Raw genomic sequence first — 19,941 nt, forward strand, 5'->3', positions numbered from 1 at the left:
AAATTATTATTATTCATGTAAAACTGTAGCATTATTTGTAAGAACATTGATTTATCTAGGTGACAGTATAAGCCAATTGGTGATTCGATAATTATAAAAAAAGTTATTAACGTTTTTCCAGGACCTTACAAAAGGATCATTTTAGGCATCCCCATAGGTAAAATGATCCCTCGGCATGGGCATAATGATCCCTTTGAATTTTGACCATAAGGGGACAGCATCAACAAGAAAAATCAAATCATGACTTAACTGATAAATATTTTATTTAAAAAATTAACAAAAAAATAAATTCTTAAAAAAAAATAAACAAAAAAAGTTTGAAAAGCACCGAAAATACGGGGTGTATAATTTCTGGAAGAGTTTGAGACAATACTTTAGTCATCAGTACGTGCTAAGATAAGACTAATTTTGCCAAATGGGATACCCTCCAAGAAAAGAGAGGGCGGGTGGGCGGGCCTACTACCTGCTAAGATAAAACTGAATTTGGCAAATGATATACCCTCTAACAAAAGAGAGGGTGGGTGGGTGGGGCTAGTAACTGCTAAGATAAAACTGAATTTGGCAAATGACATACCCTCTAAGAAAAGAGAGGGTGGGTGGGTGGGGCTAGTAACTGCTAGGATAAGACTGAATTTGGCAAATGATATACCCTCTAAGCAAAGAGAGGGTGGGTGGGTGGGACTAGTAACTGCTAAGATAAAACTGAATTTGGCAAATGACATACACTCTAAGAAAAAAGAGGGTGGGTGGGTGGGGTTACTAAGTGCTAAGGTAAGACTGAATTTGGCAAATGATATAGCCTTTAAGAAAAGAGAGGGAGGGTGGGCGGGTCTACTAACTGCTAAGATAAAACTGAATTTGGCAAATGATATATCCTCTAAGAAAAGAGAGGGTGGGTGGGTGGGGCTAATACTTGCTAATATAAAACTGATTTTGGCAAATGAGATACCCTTTAAGAAAAGTGACGGCGGGTGACTGGGATTAGTACCTCTTAAGACTTAGAATTTCCCAAAAATAGAACACGAAAATCCCTAAAATTCTTTTAAATTATTTAAATTTCCCCGTCTTAAGAGGTACTAGCTCTACCCACCCTCCCTCTCCTCTCTTAGAGGGTATTTCATTTGCGAAAATCAGTTTTATTTTAGCAGGTAGTAGGTGGGTGGGGCTAGTAACTGCTAAGGTAAAACTGGTATTGGCAAATGGTATTCCCTCGAAGAAACTAAAGGGTGGGTGGGCGGGGTTAGAGGATATGTCGTCTGCAAAAATCAGTCTTATCTTAGCAGGTAGTAGCCCCGCCCACCCACCCTCTCTTTTCTTGGAGGATATGTCATTTGCGAAAATCAGTCTTATCTTATTAGGTACTAGCCCTCTAACAAGATAAAGGGCGGATGGGCCGAGCTAGTGCTTGGCAAGATAAGGCTGATATTGGCAAATGGTATTCCCTCAAAGAAAATAAAGAGTAGGTGGGCGGGGTTAGAGGATATGTCATCTGCAAAAATCAGTCTTATCTTAGTAGGTAGTAGCCCCGCCCACCCACCCTCTCTTTTCTTGGAGGATGTCATTTGCGAAAATCAGTCTTATCTTATTAGGTACTAGCCCTCTAACAAGATAAAGGGCGGATGGGCCGAGCTAGTGCTTGGCAAGATAAGGCTGATATTGGCAAATGGTATTCCCTCAAAGAAAATAAAGAGTAGGTGGGCGGGGTTAGAGGATATGTTATCTGCAAAAATCAGTCTTATCTTAGCAGGTACTAGCCCCGCCCAATGATCCGGGATCATTTTACCTCAAGAAAAAGGGATCATTTCGCCTTAGGTAGCATATCCGCATTCAAAAATTGTAAACTAACCTTCAATTTTTACATGCTGTAAAAAGATCATAACTAACCTACGACTGAAATGTATCTAATTCTGTCAAAACAACTACCACCGCTATAAGACCTTTCAAATGGAAGTAATGGACTTTTAAAATATATCTTACCTTAGAACAGAGGTGCTTATTTTACATATTTTGGCACAAAACTGTGCAGAATACACAGAACGCCATCAAACTTTCAGAAGGTACTAATTACAGAGCGCTTAATCAAATGACAGTTATGTTTGGTAGATGGAGCCACAAATTTTCTTACAATTGATGGGGATCATTTGACCTGAGGGGATCATTTTAGGCACTTTTCCCCTACTATGTACAATTTTGAAGTGACGTCATCACATTAGTGATGGGGATGATTAGACAGATTTTGGTTAGCGTTTTACCATCTACATGATATACCTAATATAAATACAAAATTTGACAACAATCGGTCCAGTACTTTCGGAGATTATCTGTCTAATAAAAATCCGGGACGGCAGACAGACGGACAGACAGACGGAAACGGAAGACCTATTTCTTTGTCTTCTAGGGGTCATGAAAGATCGAGAAAATGTAAAAGTAGAGAGTCGACCGACGGATTCGATTACAATACTTCCTTTGCTTGAAATCGGGAAGTAAAAAATGAAAACTAGACCTGTCACTAGAAAACAACAAAAAAATGGTACATTCTAAACTGAAAGAAAAAATATAGATGGGTAAAAACGGCAAGAATTTATAAAAAAAAATGAGGCAAGTATTTGTAAAAAGTCTTAAAAAGTAGTTGCGGAGCTATTCCTTACGAAACAAAATTGGTCGAAGGTAATTTCAACAGAACTTCCCTTGCCCCTGAAGTACAGTAAAACAAACCCAGCTTTTTAGAAAAATTATAAAATTTGATTTTGCGAATTTTACTTTTTGATGAGAAGCCTTATAAGTTAAAATAAAGATATGTGTAACGTTAAAGTTAATGTAGAGAAGAGTGATAAGGATATAGAAAACAGGTATATTTTCCATAATTTTCAAAAAACCGGAATTAAACTAAAATATTTTGTCCAAAAAGTGATATTTTTGTAGAAAAATAGTACTTTCTAGACTGAAGGAAGGTAAAAATATTGGTAAGCAAGGAAATAATTTATTTAAAAAAATGACAAAAAGTGAATTAGAAAAAAATGTATATATATTTAGACAAAATTTTCCTAGTTCCTGGGCTAAAGAAATATTTCGCAGTATTGTACAATTTATTTTAAAGATAGTGATGTTGGCATTCCAAGTATTAGGCCCTTTATTTGACAGTTATTGACCGTAAATGTCAAACTGAATAAGAAACGCGTCGGTGTTACCAACATCTTTATTTTAAAAATAAATTGCACAGCCTACTAGAGCTGTTTTTGTCGATCATATGGTGTGTCGATTTTACTATCTACAACGCAGTACTGATTCTAATGTAATTATTTCACAGAAGTTCAGAAAAATAAAATGATGAATTTCGGTTCTTTTGAAAAATTTGGAAAACCAGCTACATTTCCATATTTTCCAAAAACCGAAATTCTATTGAAATATTTTTTTCCAAAAAACGTTTATTTTTTGACAATAATACGCTCTGAATAGAATGAAAAAAAAACAAAAGGAAGGGAATAGGAATAATTTACACAGAAGACACAAAGTTTATTTAATTACTGAAGCAGTTTAGATTTTTTGGCCAAAATTTTGTTTATATCATTTTAATGTAGAATCTTTTGAGATGACGTCATCAAATTCTTAGTGGGGATGATTAGTCAAATCTTGGCTAGCGTTTTACCATCCACTTGAAACATCTAGTATACGGCAAAAATTTGACAACAATCGATGTAGTAGTTTCGGAGATTATCTATCTAATAAAAATTGACACAGACAGACAGACGGAAAATGGCGGCTACTTTTTTCGTGTTGTAGGGGTCATGAAACGTCGAGAAAACATAAAAGTAACAAGTATCCGATGGAGACAATCGAAAAAAGCATTGTAAACCGCATCTGAGTCGTTCGTAACCGGTAGAACTCCGCAATTACACGCATTTCATGAAGATCAATCAGTTCTTCAACAAGAAGAAGTTTTAATTAAAGACCCGAACGAGCATTCGAGGCGGCGTATAAACAGAAAATGGCAAAAATAAATTTTCATCAGGTTCTCGGGCGTTAAACGACTGACTGAAACCAAGAAATCCATAAGATTCGAAGTATCAATCTTGTTGAACGTGTAAATTGCTTCATTTATTACTGGAACCCTCTTGATGAGAATGAAATGGTGTGATCTTAGAAAATCCGAGTCCTTTTAGCTAATGCGGGCACGGCGCTTCGAATATCTATCGCCCGATCTCGCCATTTATGGGACTTGTTCAAAATTAAGGAGCGACTCGTCGCCGTCCCCGCGCTCCCATAAATTCCAGTTTATGAAAATGCAGGACCTAAATCATCATAAAGACCAACAACATAAACATTTTTATTGATCGGTCGCCGTAAAAATCACGAGCTTCGAATAAATTTGGGCGCATGTAAAGTTTTATGCCGAAAATAAAAGTCCTCGCGAAACAACGAGATAAAATGTGTCATCGTCGCGTTTATCCCGCCCTTTGGTCGCACTCCATAAATAATGCGATAAATAATGCCGGAACCATAGATAAATTCATTAGCGCAAAGTGGAGCCTTTGACGCGGAAAATTTACTTTTTCTGCATTCGCGACGGCCGAATTTTTCGCTTTGGAGCTAATTAGAACAACGTTTGCTTGGGCTGTCGGTAATTAATAAAATGCTAACTCGAAGAGCGGCTTAAAATTGCTCTCAAAGATGCTGCGCCAAAGTTGACGTTTACCTTATTCCTGAAACGGGAACCGTTTGATAAAATATTCAACAATTTGATATTCATAGGGGAATTTCGGGCTCGCAAACATCAAGAAGGTAATAAAATATTTCACTCTTTAAGTATACCATTATTGGTTTCTGAAAGTTATATTGTTCTTCTACATGTATAAATCAGGCGGAGTTCGAGTAAGTCGACGATGAGGGCTTGGAACGACGAAATTGAATTGTTTGCGAATTAAGGTCATTTCTTAGGCGAAATATTAGAGCGGAAGTCGTGTGTAAAAAAGACAGAAAAAATATTATTCGAAAAATTAATTAAACGTACTGGGAAAAATTCTTTTTCAATAAACCAATGTCTACATGTTAGTTGGACCTTGGTAGGCTAAAAAAACTCTTAAGTGATACCAAAGGAGCTTTCATGTTTGACAGAAAGTTTCCTCTTTATTAAAAAAATTGGAAAACCGTTGTATTCATTCGGGAAATACTGTAATACACTCATTTTATTTAGCGATCTGTTTCTAACTTATGCATTTTTGGCTGCCGACCATTTCTTGCAAATGTTCGATTAAAAAATTTCAATCATAAAAATATTTTTCATTTTATGTCGGAAATGACCTAAAGAAGTTTAAGACTTTTAATTTAATTATTCAGGCGTAACTATATTTCTATTTTCACTCGGTTCAAAATGTACTGTTTTTCTATCTTTCAAAAAAAAAATAATAATAATTTTTTTGCAGAAAATATTTTAGTGGAATTTCATTTTCTCGAAAAATATAGTCGGTTTTTTGTTTTATTCGAAAGAACTGTACATTTCTGACCACACAGTTACATTAGAATTGGTATTATATAATATAATCAATACATTTAACACTAACAGAAAGAAAAAATTTCATGAGGGGATATCTATTGAAAAATCAAGCTTTTGACAAATTTTCCTAAAAATTTACAAAATATTCTGGGAGCTAGATTTCGATGAACTGTAGTCGAATATCGAAAATTCCGGGCATTTTTGTTAAGGACTTCTTTGGTGCAACTCCAGAAAAACTACACAGCCAAAAATTTTGAATAAATCTTCCTTACACATGAATGATACATAACAAAAAATAATTTCAACTCGATGACTGATTTTGGAAATATTCGGATGCAAAGTTAAATTTTTAAAATATCGGAAAATTTGTTACATTGCATTTTGAGGATTCTGGAAAAATTGTAGGAATTTTCGACAGTTCACGGGAAAAAGTCAAAAAATGAGTTTCTAGAGAACTGCCAAAAAAATTAAAAAACATTCTGGGAGGTAGATTTTAATGAAAAATTGAACTTTTTTGAAAAATCCCACGATAAGTGGTTTTCGAAATATTCGGGTTCGAATTCAGTTTTTTAAAATATCTCAAAATTTAGGTCACATTTCATCTTGGCCATTCTGGAAAAATGGTAGAATTTTCCAAGAAATAACGCTCCTAGAACTCTGGGAGGTAGAAAATCAGGTCAAAAATAAATTTCTTTGGTGTTTCGGAATAAGTAAAAAATATGTTTAAAAATTTCCGAGAGGCAGATTTCGGTGAACCGAAGGAAAAATATAGCGTGTTGATAATTCACAATCATCCAAAATTCTGAAGGAATCATCGCATTTTGAAAAATTTTGAAAAAAGTCGTGTTATTTTTAAAATATGTCAAAATTTGTCACATTCCATTTTGGCGTTTCTGGGAAAATAGTAAAAACTTTCGAAGAAAGAATCCGAAAGGCTACCGACGAATACGTGAGAATACGAAAACTAACCGACAGGATTTAAAAGAAAATCCGGAAGATTTCCAAAAAATCCGGGAGACTCCTAGAGAATCTCATAAAACAGGGAAAAATTCTAGATAATACGAAAAAATCCTGGAGAATCCGAAAGAATTCGATATAAACTTGAAGAATTCGAATGAAGACGAGAGAATTCAAAATATTCTGAGAGAATCCGCGGAAATCCGGAATAATTAGAAAGAATTCGAATGAATTTGAGAGATTCGGAAAAGAATACAAAAAGAATCCGATTCAATTTTTAGAAGATCCGAGAGACTCAAAGTGATTTCGAGAGAGTCCCAGTGAATCCTAAAGAATGTAAGAGAATTTCAAAGGATACAAAAAATCCGAGAAGATACGAAAAAATCTGAGAGAATGCGTCAGGATTCGCGAAAATCAAAAAAATCCGGAAAAAATCCGAGAGAATCCGAAAATAATTCTAGAAAATTAAAAACAGTCTGATAAGACTCCGAAAGAATCTGAGATTCCGCGATAATCCGATAAAATATCGAAGTATACGATAGGATTCTAAAATCTTCGATAGAATCCCAAAAAATCTGAAGAATTCGAAAGAATACGAGAGATTCCAAAATATTCTGAGAGAATCCGCTAGATTGTAAAATAATCAAAAAGAATACGAGAGAATACGAAACAATCTGAAAGAATCAAAGTGATTTCGACAAAATCTCAGAGAATCCGAAAGAATATGAGAAAATTCGAAAAAAAATCGGGAAAATACAAAAAAATCTGAGAGAATCCGGAACAAAACCGAGAAGATACGAACGAATCCAAGAGAATTACAGGAAATCTTTGAGAATCCGCGAGAATCTGGGAAACTCAGAAAGAATGCGAAAATAATTCTAGAAAATCCTAAAGAATCCCAAAGAATACCGAAGAATACGTGACAATACGAAAACAGTCCAATAGGATCCGCAAGAATTCGACAGAATCCGAGAGAACCGCAAAAAAATTCGAGGACATACGAAAAAATCCGAGAAAATCTGAAAATTCGACAGAATACGAGAGAATCAAAATATTCTGTGAGAGCATCCAAAGGAATACAAAAAGAATCCTGAACAATGCGAGAGAATCTGATTAAATTTTTAGAAGATCTGAGAGAATCAAAGTGATTTCGAGAGAACCCCAGAGAATCCTAAAGAATATAAGAGAATTCGAGAAAATACGAAATATCCGAGAAGATACGAAAAATCCTGAGAGAATGCGAAAGGATTCGCGAAAATCAGGAGAATCCGGAAAACATCCAAGAGAATCCGAAAATAATTCTAGAAAATTAGAAACAGTCCAAAAGGAATCCGAAAGAATCTGAGATTCCGCGATAATCCGCAAGAATGCCGAAATATACGTGAGAGTACGAGAAAAACCTGAAGAATTCAGAAGAATACGAGAGAATACGAAAAAATCAGAGAGAATCAAAGTGATTTCGAGAGAATCTCAGAGAATCCGAAAGAATATGAGAAAATTCGGCAAAAATTCGAGAAAATACAAAAAAATCTGATAGAATCCGGAACAAATCCGAGAAGATACGAAAGAATTGGAGAGAATTTCAGGAAGCCTTTAAGAATCCCCGAGAATCCGGAAAACCCGGAAAGAATCCGAGAAAATCCGAAAAAACCCTAAAAAATTCGAAAGAATCCGTGACTCCAAGAGAATCCGAAAGAATACCGAAGAATACGTGACGCTACGTAAACAGTCTAATAGAATCCGAGAGAACCGCAAAAAAAATTCAAGGACATACGAAAAAATCCGAGAAAATCTGAAAAATACGAAAGAATACGAGAAAATTAAAATATTCTGGGAGAATGCGCGAAAATCCGGAATAATCCGAAAGAATCCGAGTGAATTTGAGAGACTCGGAAGATAATTCTAGAGAATCCAACAGAATCCAAAAGAATACAAAAAGAATCATGTGCAATGCGAGAGAATACGAACGAATCCGAAAGAAAATGAGAGAAAAGGAGAAAATCCAACAGAATCAAAGTGAATTCGAGAGAATCCGAAAGAATTCTAAAGAATATAAGAGAATTATTAAAATAATTTAAGAGAGTACGAAAAATCCGAGAAAATACTAAAGAACCTGAGAGAATGCGTAAGGATCCGTGTAAATCAGGAAAACCTGGAAAAATCCGAGAGAATCCGAAAATAATTCTAGAAAAGTAGAAACATCCCGAAAATAATCCGAAAAAAAAATGAGATTTCGCGAGAATCCAAAAGAATACCGAAGTAGACGTGAAAGTACGAATACGATCCGAGGATTCTAAAGAGTTCGATAGAATCCGAGAGAAACCTGAAGGATTCGAAAGAATACGAGAGAATCCAAAATATTCTGAGAGAATCCACTAGAATCCGGAATAATCCGAAAGAATACTAAATCCGAGAGAATCCGGAACAAATCGGAGAGAATTCCAAAGAATCGCTGAGAATTCGGAAGAATACCGAAGAATACGTGAAAATATGAAAGCAATCCTATAGGATTCGAAAGAAGTCGATAGAATCCGGGACAACCGCAAAAAAAAATGAGACAATACGAAAACAATCCTAGAAAATCTGAGGAATTCGAAAGAATACGAGAGAATCCAAAATATTCTGAGAGAATGCGCGAAAATCCGGAATAATCTGAAATGATCCAAATAAATTTGAAAAAATCAGAAGATAATTCGGTGAATCCAACAAAATCCAAAAGAATACAAAACGAATCCTGAGCAATATGAGAGAATTTTTAGAAGATCCGGGACAATACGAAGGAATCCAAAAAAAATCCAAGAGAATACGACAAAATCCGAGAGAATCAAAGTGATTTCGAAAGAATCTCAAGGAATCATAAAGAGTATGACAGAATTCTGGAAAAAATACGAGAGAATGCGAAAAAATCCGGGAATACGAAAGAACCTGTGAGTAAGTATTTCAGAGAATCTGTAAGTATCCACGGGAATCCGGAAGACCCGGAAATAATTCAGAGAATCTGGAAATAATTCTAGAAAAATATGAGCAATCCGGAAAGAATCCTAAAGAATCTAAGATTCCTAGAGAATTCGAAAGCATACCGAAGAATACGTGAGATTACGAACATAATCCGATAGAATTCGAAAGAATTTGATGGAATCAAAGAGAAACCTGAAGAATTTGGATTAAAACGAGAGAATCCAAAATATTATGGAAGAATTCGGAAAATTCGGAAAGAATCCGAGAGAATCCAAAAATAATTCTAGAAAGTGCTAAAGGATCCGAAAGAATCCGTGACTCTGAGAGAATTCGAAAGAATACATTCCGACAGGATTCGGAAGAATTCCATAGAATCCGAGAGAACTGCAAAAAATTCGAGGAAATACGAAAAAATCTGAAAAATTCGAAAGAATAGGAAAGAATTCAAAAGAATACGAGAAAATACGAAACAATCTGAGAGAATCAAAGGGATTTGGAGTGAATCTCAAAAAATCCGAAAGAATGTGATAAAATTAAAAAAAAAAAACGAGAGAATACGAAAAAATCTGAGAGAATTTGGAATAAGTCCGAGAACATACGAAAGAGTCCTAGAGAATTCCAAAGAATCCGTGAGAATCCGTGAAAATCTGGAAAATTCCGAAACAATCTGAAAAGAATCCGAAAGAATCCGAGACTCCTAGAGAGTTCGAAAGAATATCGAAGAACACGTAACAATACGAAAATAACCCGATAGGATTTGAAAGAAGTCGATAGAATCCGAGAGAAACGTAAAAAATGAGAAAATACGAAAAAACCTAAGGAATTCGAAAGAATACGAGAGAATCCAAAATTTTCTGGGAGAATACGCGAAAATCCGGAATAATCTGAAAGTATACGAGTAAAGTTGAAAAAATCGGAAGATAATTCGAGTTAATTTTTAGAATATTCGAGAGAATAAGAAAGAATCCGAAAAAATCCAAGAGAATACGACAAAATCCGAGAGAATTAAAGTAATTTCGAAAGAATCTCAAAGAATCATAAAGAATATGAGAGAATCCTGGAAAAGTAAGTATCCGCGGGAATCTGGAAATAATTCGAAAACTATAAACAATCCGAAAAGAATTTGAAAGAATACCAAAAAATAAGTGAAATTACGAACATAATCCTATAGGATTTGAAAAAATTCGATAGAATCTAAAAGAAATCTGAAGAATTCGAATTAATACGACAGAATCCAAAATTTTCTGGGATAAACAGCTAGAATCCGATATAATTCGAAAGAATACGAAAAAATCTGAGAGAATCAAAATGATTTCTGGAGAATCTCAGAGAATCCGAATGAATATGAGAGAATTCGGAAAAAATTGAAAAAATACAAAAAATCTCAGAGAATCCGGAACGAATAATCCGAGAAGATACGGATACCGAAGAATCAGAGAGAATTCCAGGAAATCCTTGAGAATTCACGAGAATCCGGAAAACTCGGGAAGAATCCGAAAATAATTCTAGAAAATCCAAAAGAATCCGAAAGAATCCAAAACTCCGAGGGAATCCGAAAGAATTCCGAAGAACAGTACGAAAACAATCCCAGAGAACCGCAAAAAATTCAAGGAAATGCGAAAACATCCGAGAGTCTGAAAAATTCGAAAGAATACAAGAAAATCGAAATTTTTTTAGAATGCGCGAAAATCCGGAATAATCTGAAAGCATCGCTCCCAAAGACTCTGAGAAGTCAAAATCAACAAAATAAATTCCTTTGATGAGTATCGACAGTGCTCAGAAAAAGTCAAAAATTTCATTTGGAATACAAAATTTTTGGCGAACTTGTCTAAAAATTTTTTTAAAATTCTGAGAGGTAGATTTCGATGAGTTGAATGGAAAAATATACCGTTTTGATAATCCCACAGCGAAATATCCAAAATTCCGGAGCAATCGAAGCACCTTTATTAAGGACTTATTTGGCCCGACTCCGGAAAAACTGCATAGCCAAAATTTTGAAAAAAAATGGTGTTTACGTAGGAATAATACGTCCATCACGAAGTATAATTCTAAGTCGATGCGTTCACTGGTTTTCGAAATTTTTGAGTTAAAAATCAAATTTTTAAAATATCTCATAATTTGTCACATTTTATTTTGGCGATTTTGGAAAACTGGTAGGAATTTTAAATAAATGACGCTTGTAGAAGCTTTGAGAAGTCGAAATCAACTAAAATAATTTGTTTAATAATTAATTTAAAAACTTGTCTAAACATTTTTTAAAAATTCTAAGAGATTTATTTTTTTATATTTTATTTTGGCAATTCTGGGAGAATGGTAGATATTTTCGTTGATTTTTTTTGACCGTGCTCGGAAAAGTCAAAAATTTCATATGAAGAGATATCAAGAAAATTAACGCCATAGAATTATTCTTAAATTATTTCAGATATCGCTCGAGTTTCACTATGTAAAGTAATTATTTTTTGAAATGTTAAGCAGTCTAATTTAACTTTTCTTGTGATACCATCATTTTTTTACCGTGACATACGATTTGGAACTGATTTTATTTTTCATCATTATTTCATGAAACAAAGGAAATTCATGTCTCAAAAGGATTTACTTCTGTATAGTAATAGCCAAGACAAGAGTCTGAAAAGTCTATTCACACAAACATTTAAACTGAAAAATTACAGTTTCAGCAGTATATTTCACCTTAATAGCATCTTCAGGCCAACAAAACGATATATAGTACAGTTTTTATACGTCTTCCAAAAACACTGCAATGCTGTCTGAATTAATAGTTGGAATCCTGACAATTTTCCTAGAACTGATATCACGATTAGAAATTTAATTTTTTAACACTTTGATTTTATAGCTGTCATTCAGACTCTCCAAAATGAAATTTGTACTTATTATGACGAAGTTAATCAACTTTTGATAAGCCACAAATTATTGACTATCTGACAACCCATTCTAATTCAGTTCTTTGTATCCTAACCGTGCCTGACCTACACATATACGGTGAATTACCAGTCGTAATTAGAATGACCACATTCGCTGGAACATGAAGATTAGGGCCTGCCAATTTGGCGTCAATTAAGATCAGTTCATTTAATTTAATTAAATGCTAATCGTGAAATTGACAGTTCGGTTCCTTATTCAAGAATAATCGTTTTAATAGCGGCTTCGTTCCAACTCCACGTAGGTCATCAACCGCCTCCGAAATCCTTGAAGGACTTCACCGATCCGCAAAAAAATTTATCGCACAATATTCAGCTAATTATTTCGGAGCTCATTTCATGAAGTGTCTGTTTTTTCGCCCTCGTCTCAAATATCGCCTCGACTCTCCGACCGACTGCTCGTAATTAGAAAAGCCTGCGAAGTTGGAAGTTGTATGGATGTTTTGATCGAGACATGACACAGTACGGATGCACGATAAGGAACTCCGTCGTCATCAATTGTCCTGTAAACATCTCGAATGAATCGAAAGATTGTATACTGCGAAGCACGCATGAATAGTCGCGAAAAGGGAAATGGAACGTCTGTTGCAAGAGCAGCGAAGCATTACGGCAACGGAGTAGAAAAAGAGATCAAAAGTGCCACATAAACGATAACAATCTCGACTTATACAACCATCAGAAAAATAAAAATAACGGGGTAGATTGGATGTAGCGACGCACAATTTGCGACTTCTTGAATTTTTTAGAATGAAATATTTGATTTCAGTTTCGTTTCCGGACTGGGAGATTCGCCGGGCTGTCACATCGCAGATGAAAGGATCCGCTACCAAAAACGTTCTATCGAATTCTGTATGATTGACTTGCTGATTACATTTTTTTAAAATTGGCGCTCGCGCGACTGAGACGAAAGTAAACAGGAATGTTTGGAGACGGAATTTCTTTCAGGTGACAAATGTAAGCGTGATGAATTTACGGAGGGATGAATAAAAGGAAATGAAGTTTTAAGCGGAGATATTTTGCCGGAGGCGCACCCGAATCTGCATATTTTTAGCTAAACATGATCAATTAATGTTTAAAAATTGAGAGCGCCGCAACCAGTAATACACCTGTCGTGCGTGACTGAAGTTAGCTGCGATGTGTGTAAAGGTGACCTAGCGTGTTACGTTTTAATGGAGTCGTCAAACTTGGAAATACTTCAAGGTCGTAAATAACTATAGAAAACTAGCCTTGACACAAGGACAAGTAATTTATTACTTTATTACAATCACTCGCTTGCAAAAGAAAATTTGTATCACTTTTTAACTCTCTTGTGAGTCTTTATTGAAAAAAAAAAGTTATTTTGTTGGGAAAACTGACAGGTAGATGACACTTTCTACACGCGCGACTAGTGTGTTGACACAGGTGTACCAAAATAACGCCAAGTCTTAAAATAACTAATTCACACAGCGGCGTCGTAATGGAATTAATGGAAACCCAGCCGCATTTTAGAAAGAATTAAAGGACAAATCTCTTAGAACTTGGTTGAGAAAAATGTTCAGATTCAGCAGTAAATTTTAATTAAGAAAAAAAATCTAACTTTGTTGCTTTAATTTCACTACTTCGCTAAAACCCTTTTTGTGCTAACGCTGCTGCTTGTTGTTTACATAAAGGTAATGTCTGTAACACATCCTCGCAGAAAATTAAGCTTTGTTGAAATTTTTCGTTTTTAAATGTTATGGTTTTTGTCATTAGAGTGTCGGATTTAAAGTGGCAGTGTGAAATAACATAAATTTGAAGAATATAATTAGTCAGTTTAATGAAATACTGAGAAACGTCAACGTCGTTACGACTCGATTTTCGAAATTACTACCACGGTATTCTGAAAGAATCGACAAAAAAACTGATAGAACTATATCAGTTTGTTAATATATATAATTATGAGAACCTCGTGACTAGTGAAAATCTAGATTGCCTAGAAACCCCAGATTGTATTTGAGTCCAGAGAATCTAGAGAGATTGTGTTTAAATAAGGAAGAGCGAAAAAGCAATTTTAACTTTACATTGTCTATGTATAATCAAGAGCCCCCCTCGACTTTGTATTTTCTGTGGACCCTAGACAGTCTAGGGCTTCTAGGCATTCTAGATTTTCATTTCTCGGTACGTTATCTCCATTTTGTAGATGCTTCAGAGACTCTAAACTGTATGCTCTAAACTCTAAACTAAAATATTTTCTAGATTTTCTAAAGTTTATAAGTAGGTACTCTACATTTTCTATGATGTGGAAGGTTTCTAAGTTCTATAGACTCTGTAAATTCTCTTTAGATTCTCCAATTCCTAAATTGCCATCTATAGACTCTAGACTTGCTAGATTTTATCAGTTTTCTGGGCTCTCTAGATACTGTTAAGTTTTTGAATTCTTTAAATTCCAGATGACTTAAATTGTCTAAATTATCTCGATTTGGATTTGGATTCCATAGATGGTTCAAGCTCTACACGTTTGATAGGCTTTCTAGATATTCTCCCTTGTCTATAATCAATTGTCTTTTATTTAAATTTAAATAGTCTGGAATCTAAAGACCTTAGAGAGCTTGCAGTAGCCAGAAAATCCATAAAATTTAGCAAGTCTAGAGTCTACAGATTTTGGAGACTATGAAGATTTTGGAAAACCTAGACAGTCTACGCAATTCAGGGATTAGAGAATCTAGAGAAAATTAGAGGATCTAGGCAGTTAAAAGAAAAAAGGTCCGCGGTGTATAGAGAATCTCTAAATTTTTTCTAAATTCTCCAGTTCCTAAATTGCCAAGAATGTCTAAGTGTTTTCTACAGTCTCGATATTCCTAAGATGAGTCTAAGGCATCTGGAGAGTTTAGAAAATCTGGAAAGTCTGGAGAATCTAGGAACTCCACAAAGTACAAAAACTCCGAGCAATTTAGAGAACTTAGAGCGAGCCAACAGACTCCACAGAATCCAGCAAATTTTGAGCTTTAGGAGAGTCCACAGAATATTCAGAGTTGAGACGGTATCTAGGAACTCTCCAAAACGTATAGAGCCTGAAATATCTACAGAATATGGTCTCTAGAAACTATAGGTAGCCTAAACCTAAAGACTTTAGGGAGCTTACAGCAGCCAGAAAATCCATAAAATCTAGCAAGTCTAGAGTTTATAGATCCTGGAGAACATGAGATTTTAGAGAACCTAGACACTCTAGGCAATTTAAGGATTAGATAATCTAGAGAAAATTTAGAAAGTCTAAGCAATTTAGAAGGCCTCCAGTGCATAGAGAATCTCTAAATTTTCTTTAGATTCTCCAGTTGCTAAATTGCCTAGGATATCTAGATTCTTTGCAGTCTCCATATTCTCTAAGATCTGTAGACTCTAGATTTGCTAGATTTTGTAGATTTTCTGAGCTCTTTAACTGCTGTAAGATCTGTGAAATCTGTAGTTTTCAGATGATTTAAATTGTTTAGATTCTTTAGGCTCTCTATTGTTTCTCGACACTCTATAGATAATTTAAGCTCTACCCGTATTATAAGTTTTCTAGATATAGATTATAGACATTGTCTATAATCAGGACCACCCTTTGACTTTGTATTTTCTGTGGACTTTAGATACTCTAGGGTTCTAGGCACTCTAGAATTTCACTTCTTGATTGGGTGTCTTCATTTTGTAGTTTCTCCAGACTGTCTACACCCTTCAACCCCTAAACTCTAAACTAGAGGATCCAGATTTTCAACTTACTCTACATTTTCTATTATCTGGAAGCCTTCTAAATTCCGTAGACTCTAAATTCTCTCTAGATTATCCACTCTCTAATTTGCTAACAATTGACTCTAGACATTCTAGATTTTATACATTTTCTAGGTTCTCTATAGGTATTGTATAGTCTTTGAAGTCTTTAAATTCCAGATGATTTAAATTCTAGATTCTCTTGGTTTCAGTACTATATTCTGTAGATACTTCAGGCTCTGAACGTTTGATGGGGTTTCTAGATATCATCCATTGTCTATAATCAGAGCACCCCTCAACTTTGTGCTTTTTGTAGACTCAATACACTCTAGAGCTTCTACGCATTCTGGATTTTCACTTCTCGAGAGGCTCTCTCAATTTTGTAGATTTTCCAGACTCTCTAAACTCTTTGCGGTCTAAATTCTAAACTAACAGAGTCCGGATTTTCTAGGGTTTCTAAGTACTCTATATTTTCTATGATTTGGAAGGCGTCTAAGTTCCGTAGACTCTGTAAATTCTCTCTAGATTCTCCAACCCATAAATTGCCACTCTACACTTGCTAGATTTTATAAATTTTCTTGGGTCTCTGGCTAAAAAGTTTTAAGTCTTTAAATTCCAGATGAATTAAATTGTCTAGATTCTCTCGACTGGATACTATATTTTATAGATTCTTCAAGCTCTACACGTTTGATGGGGTTTCTAGATATTCTACATTGTCAATAATCAGAAGCAGCCCTCAACTTTGTCTTTTCTGTGGACTCTAGATATTCTAGGGCTTCTAGGCATTCTAGATTTTTACTTCTCGTGAGGATCTCTCCATTTTGTAGATTGTCCAGACTGTCCACACTCTTCAAGCTCTAATCTAAACTAGAGGGTCCAGATTTTCTAGATTTTCAAAAGTTTCTAAATACTCTACGTTTTTTATGATTTGGAAGCCTTCTAAGTTTTGTAAACTCTCTAAATTCTCTCTAGATTCTATAATCCATAAATTGACATCTATAGACTTGCTAGATTTAATAAATTTTCTGGGTTTTCTGGCTACTGTAACGTCTTGAAAATCTTTAAATTCCAGATGAACTAAATTGTCTAGACTCTTTAGATTTCAATGCTATATTCTATAGATACTTCAAGGTCACATACGTTTGATAGGGTTTCTAGATCTCCTACATTATCTGTGTAATCAGCAGCATCACTCGACTTTGTACTTTCCATGGAATCTATACAATCTAGAGCTTCTAGACATTCTAAATTCTCATTACTAGGGAGGCTTTTTCTATTTTGTAGATTCTCCATACCCTCTACAGTCTTAAAGTTCTAAACTCTAAACTAAATTAGTCCAGATTCTTTAAATTTTCTAGAACTTCTAAATAGTCTAGATTATCTATACTTTAGAGCTCTTCTAAACTCCTAGACTGTCTAGGTTTTCTACAGTCTCCATATTCTTCAAAATCTGTAGATTGGAATCAAAAGACTTTAGAAGCTTAGAGCAGCCAGAGAAACCCAAAAGTATGTAAAATCGAACCAAACCAGAGTTTACAGATCTTAAAGACTATCGAGACTCTAGAGAGTTAGAGAATCTAAATAATTTAGGAATTGGAGAATCTACAGAGAATTTATTGAGTCTACGGAGTTTGTAGAGTCTTCAGGCCATAGAGAATCTAGAGAATCTAAAATTTTAGAATGTCTATAGAGAACATAGATCCCTGATTTAGTACCTAATAGAAATAAAAAAAGTCCAGAGGATCTATAGGTACAATCGAGAGGGCCTCGTGATTAAAGGCAATCTATGGTATCTAGAGACCCTAGAAAACATATAGAGCATAATGGGTTTAGATACCTTAAAGAACCTAGAGGTCCTGAAATATCTACAAAGTATAACGTCTAAAATTTATAAACGGACTAGACAATCTAGATAATTTAAATCGTGTAGAATCTAAACACTTTAAAGAGCTTAGAGTAGCTAGATAGTTCAAAAAAATCTGTAAGAACTAGTAAGTCTAAAGATCTAATGAATATGGCGTATTTAGACACTGTATGAACAATGAGGGATTTACAAATCAAAAGCTTTCAGAGTCTGCTGCGTTTAAAGGGCCTCCAGAGAATAGAAATTCTAGGGTATCTAGAAATTTTAGAAAGTCTTTATCGCTTACAGGATATTGGTAACATACAAGTAAAATTTGAGAACAATCGGTCCAGTAGTTTCGAAGATTATCTATGTAATCGACAGAGACGGCAAACAGACAGATGGAAACTGGGGATCTATTTTTTCCTACTGTAGGGGTTATGAGACCCTGAGAAAACATAGAAGTAGCTATTGGTCGGGTGGACGTTATTACAATACTTCCTTAGATTACCTACACTTGGGAAAAAAAATGAATTTTTTGTCTTAATGCGTTAAGCCATAAAGGTTATACTATTTTCCACACATTTTTCAGAATTTTCAAGAAAAGTACAAGCATTTTAAATAGAACCATCTGACAAACGTGCAATTTCGTGTTTTCTTAACATTCAAAGCCCACGAATTACGAAAATACAAGTTTTCGTTTCTGTGTACGAGTCAGTGTCTTATTGATCGCGTTCTCCCTCGATGATATCTATACCTCTATGTAGAAGACCGTTTTCCTTTAATTTCCTTCCTTTTTTATACATTTTCTATTATTTTCATTTACTCATGGACAGAAATGGTGGTCCAACTCTTGGAAAGATGGCGCCACGAAAAATAAATCATAGGAGTAATTTTTATTAATTAATAAAGTCATTTTATAAAACCTAGTAAGTGCTATATGCTGAAAAAAACCTTGAAATGACAATAGTGTCAACGTATTCGTACTCTTAGTCAAAAAATTTTTCAGCATAAAACGTCATCAAACTTTTAAATGACATGAATACAAATTTTCCACTGTAATTTTACTAGTGTAAAAATAAGTAACTCGACAGTGTCAACCAAAAGTTTTTAAAATTCGTCCTCAAATGTTGATAACGATAATCCAAACATCAAATTAACCTATTGCAAACGGTTCAGCAACCAAATCCAGTGTCAACACATCCCAGCCGTCATCAAACAGACCCAGCTAAAACATCCGTCCAGTTACATAAACCCCCACGCCAACGTTTAAAAACGAAAAAATTATTCGAGCCACATTTAGGGAAATCTCGGCGTTACCAACCGCAAAAATCAAACTTGTGCTAACCCAAATCACAAAGAGCAGACTGTCTGCCCCCACAATATTGTTCTGCGGCGACTATCTTAATATTGTGATTACACTCAGCTAATTTGTCCGCATAATTAATTAATTAATTGAGTTTTTAGCACTGCTTTGGCAATTCTGTGTTTGCACAGTACTGTAGCGCGGTTTGCCGCATCATGAATTATTGCTTTTGTATGTTTGTGCGCATATTTGCGTTTTTAGATCCATAACGGGGTGCAGACGCAATCTGCTTAATTATTTCTTTCTAATTTTCCATTTATTACGACGCAAATTGGGCTTTAACCCATTTACAGGTGGAGAGACTTGTGTTGCTGAGAAAAAATTTCACCTCTGGTTTTTTAGTGTATCGCTACAGTAATGTAAAGGCCATTAATGATTCTGTTGCGCTTCAGGCAGAATAAAATTCAATAAAAACTCGAGAAAGTTAGGTTAATTGTTACTAACAATAAGACGTTAGATGTGGTGACAGTTGTTGATACCAACTGAAATAGTTACTCACGCTGTATATGCAAAAATGGCGTTGTTACTCCAAAATAAAAATTATCGACTGCTGCGTTATTTTTGTGGCGATATTATCTCCGGGAAAAAAGTTCACGTGTAAGTTTTTCTTTGAAACAAAAAGTGAGTCGAAGTTTCTTGAACCTTTGTTTTTACCGTGTACCAGCAGCAGTAATGTAAAATCCAT

At 34.9% G+C, this 19,941-nt stretch overlaps 1 protein-coding gene across 6 annotated transcripts in view; it reads left to right on the forward strand.

Moving 5' to 3' along the window:
• Positions 1-19,941, forward strand: part of Mub (mushroom-body expressed) — a 312,827-nt gene that overhangs the window by 240,038 nt on the left and 52,848 nt on the right. The gene's annotated exons all lie outside the window — the stretch shown is intronic.

This window comes from Zophobas morio, unplaced genomic scaffold, assembly GCF_036711695.1.
Source record: "Zophobas morio isolate AGI-343-1 ecotype UQ-CSIRO unplaced genomic scaffold, CSIRO_AGI_Zmor_V1 ptg000014l, whole genome shotgun sequence".
Taxonomy (NCBI): Eukaryota; Metazoa; Arthropoda; class Insecta; order Coleoptera; family Tenebrionidae; genus Zophobas; species Zophobas morio.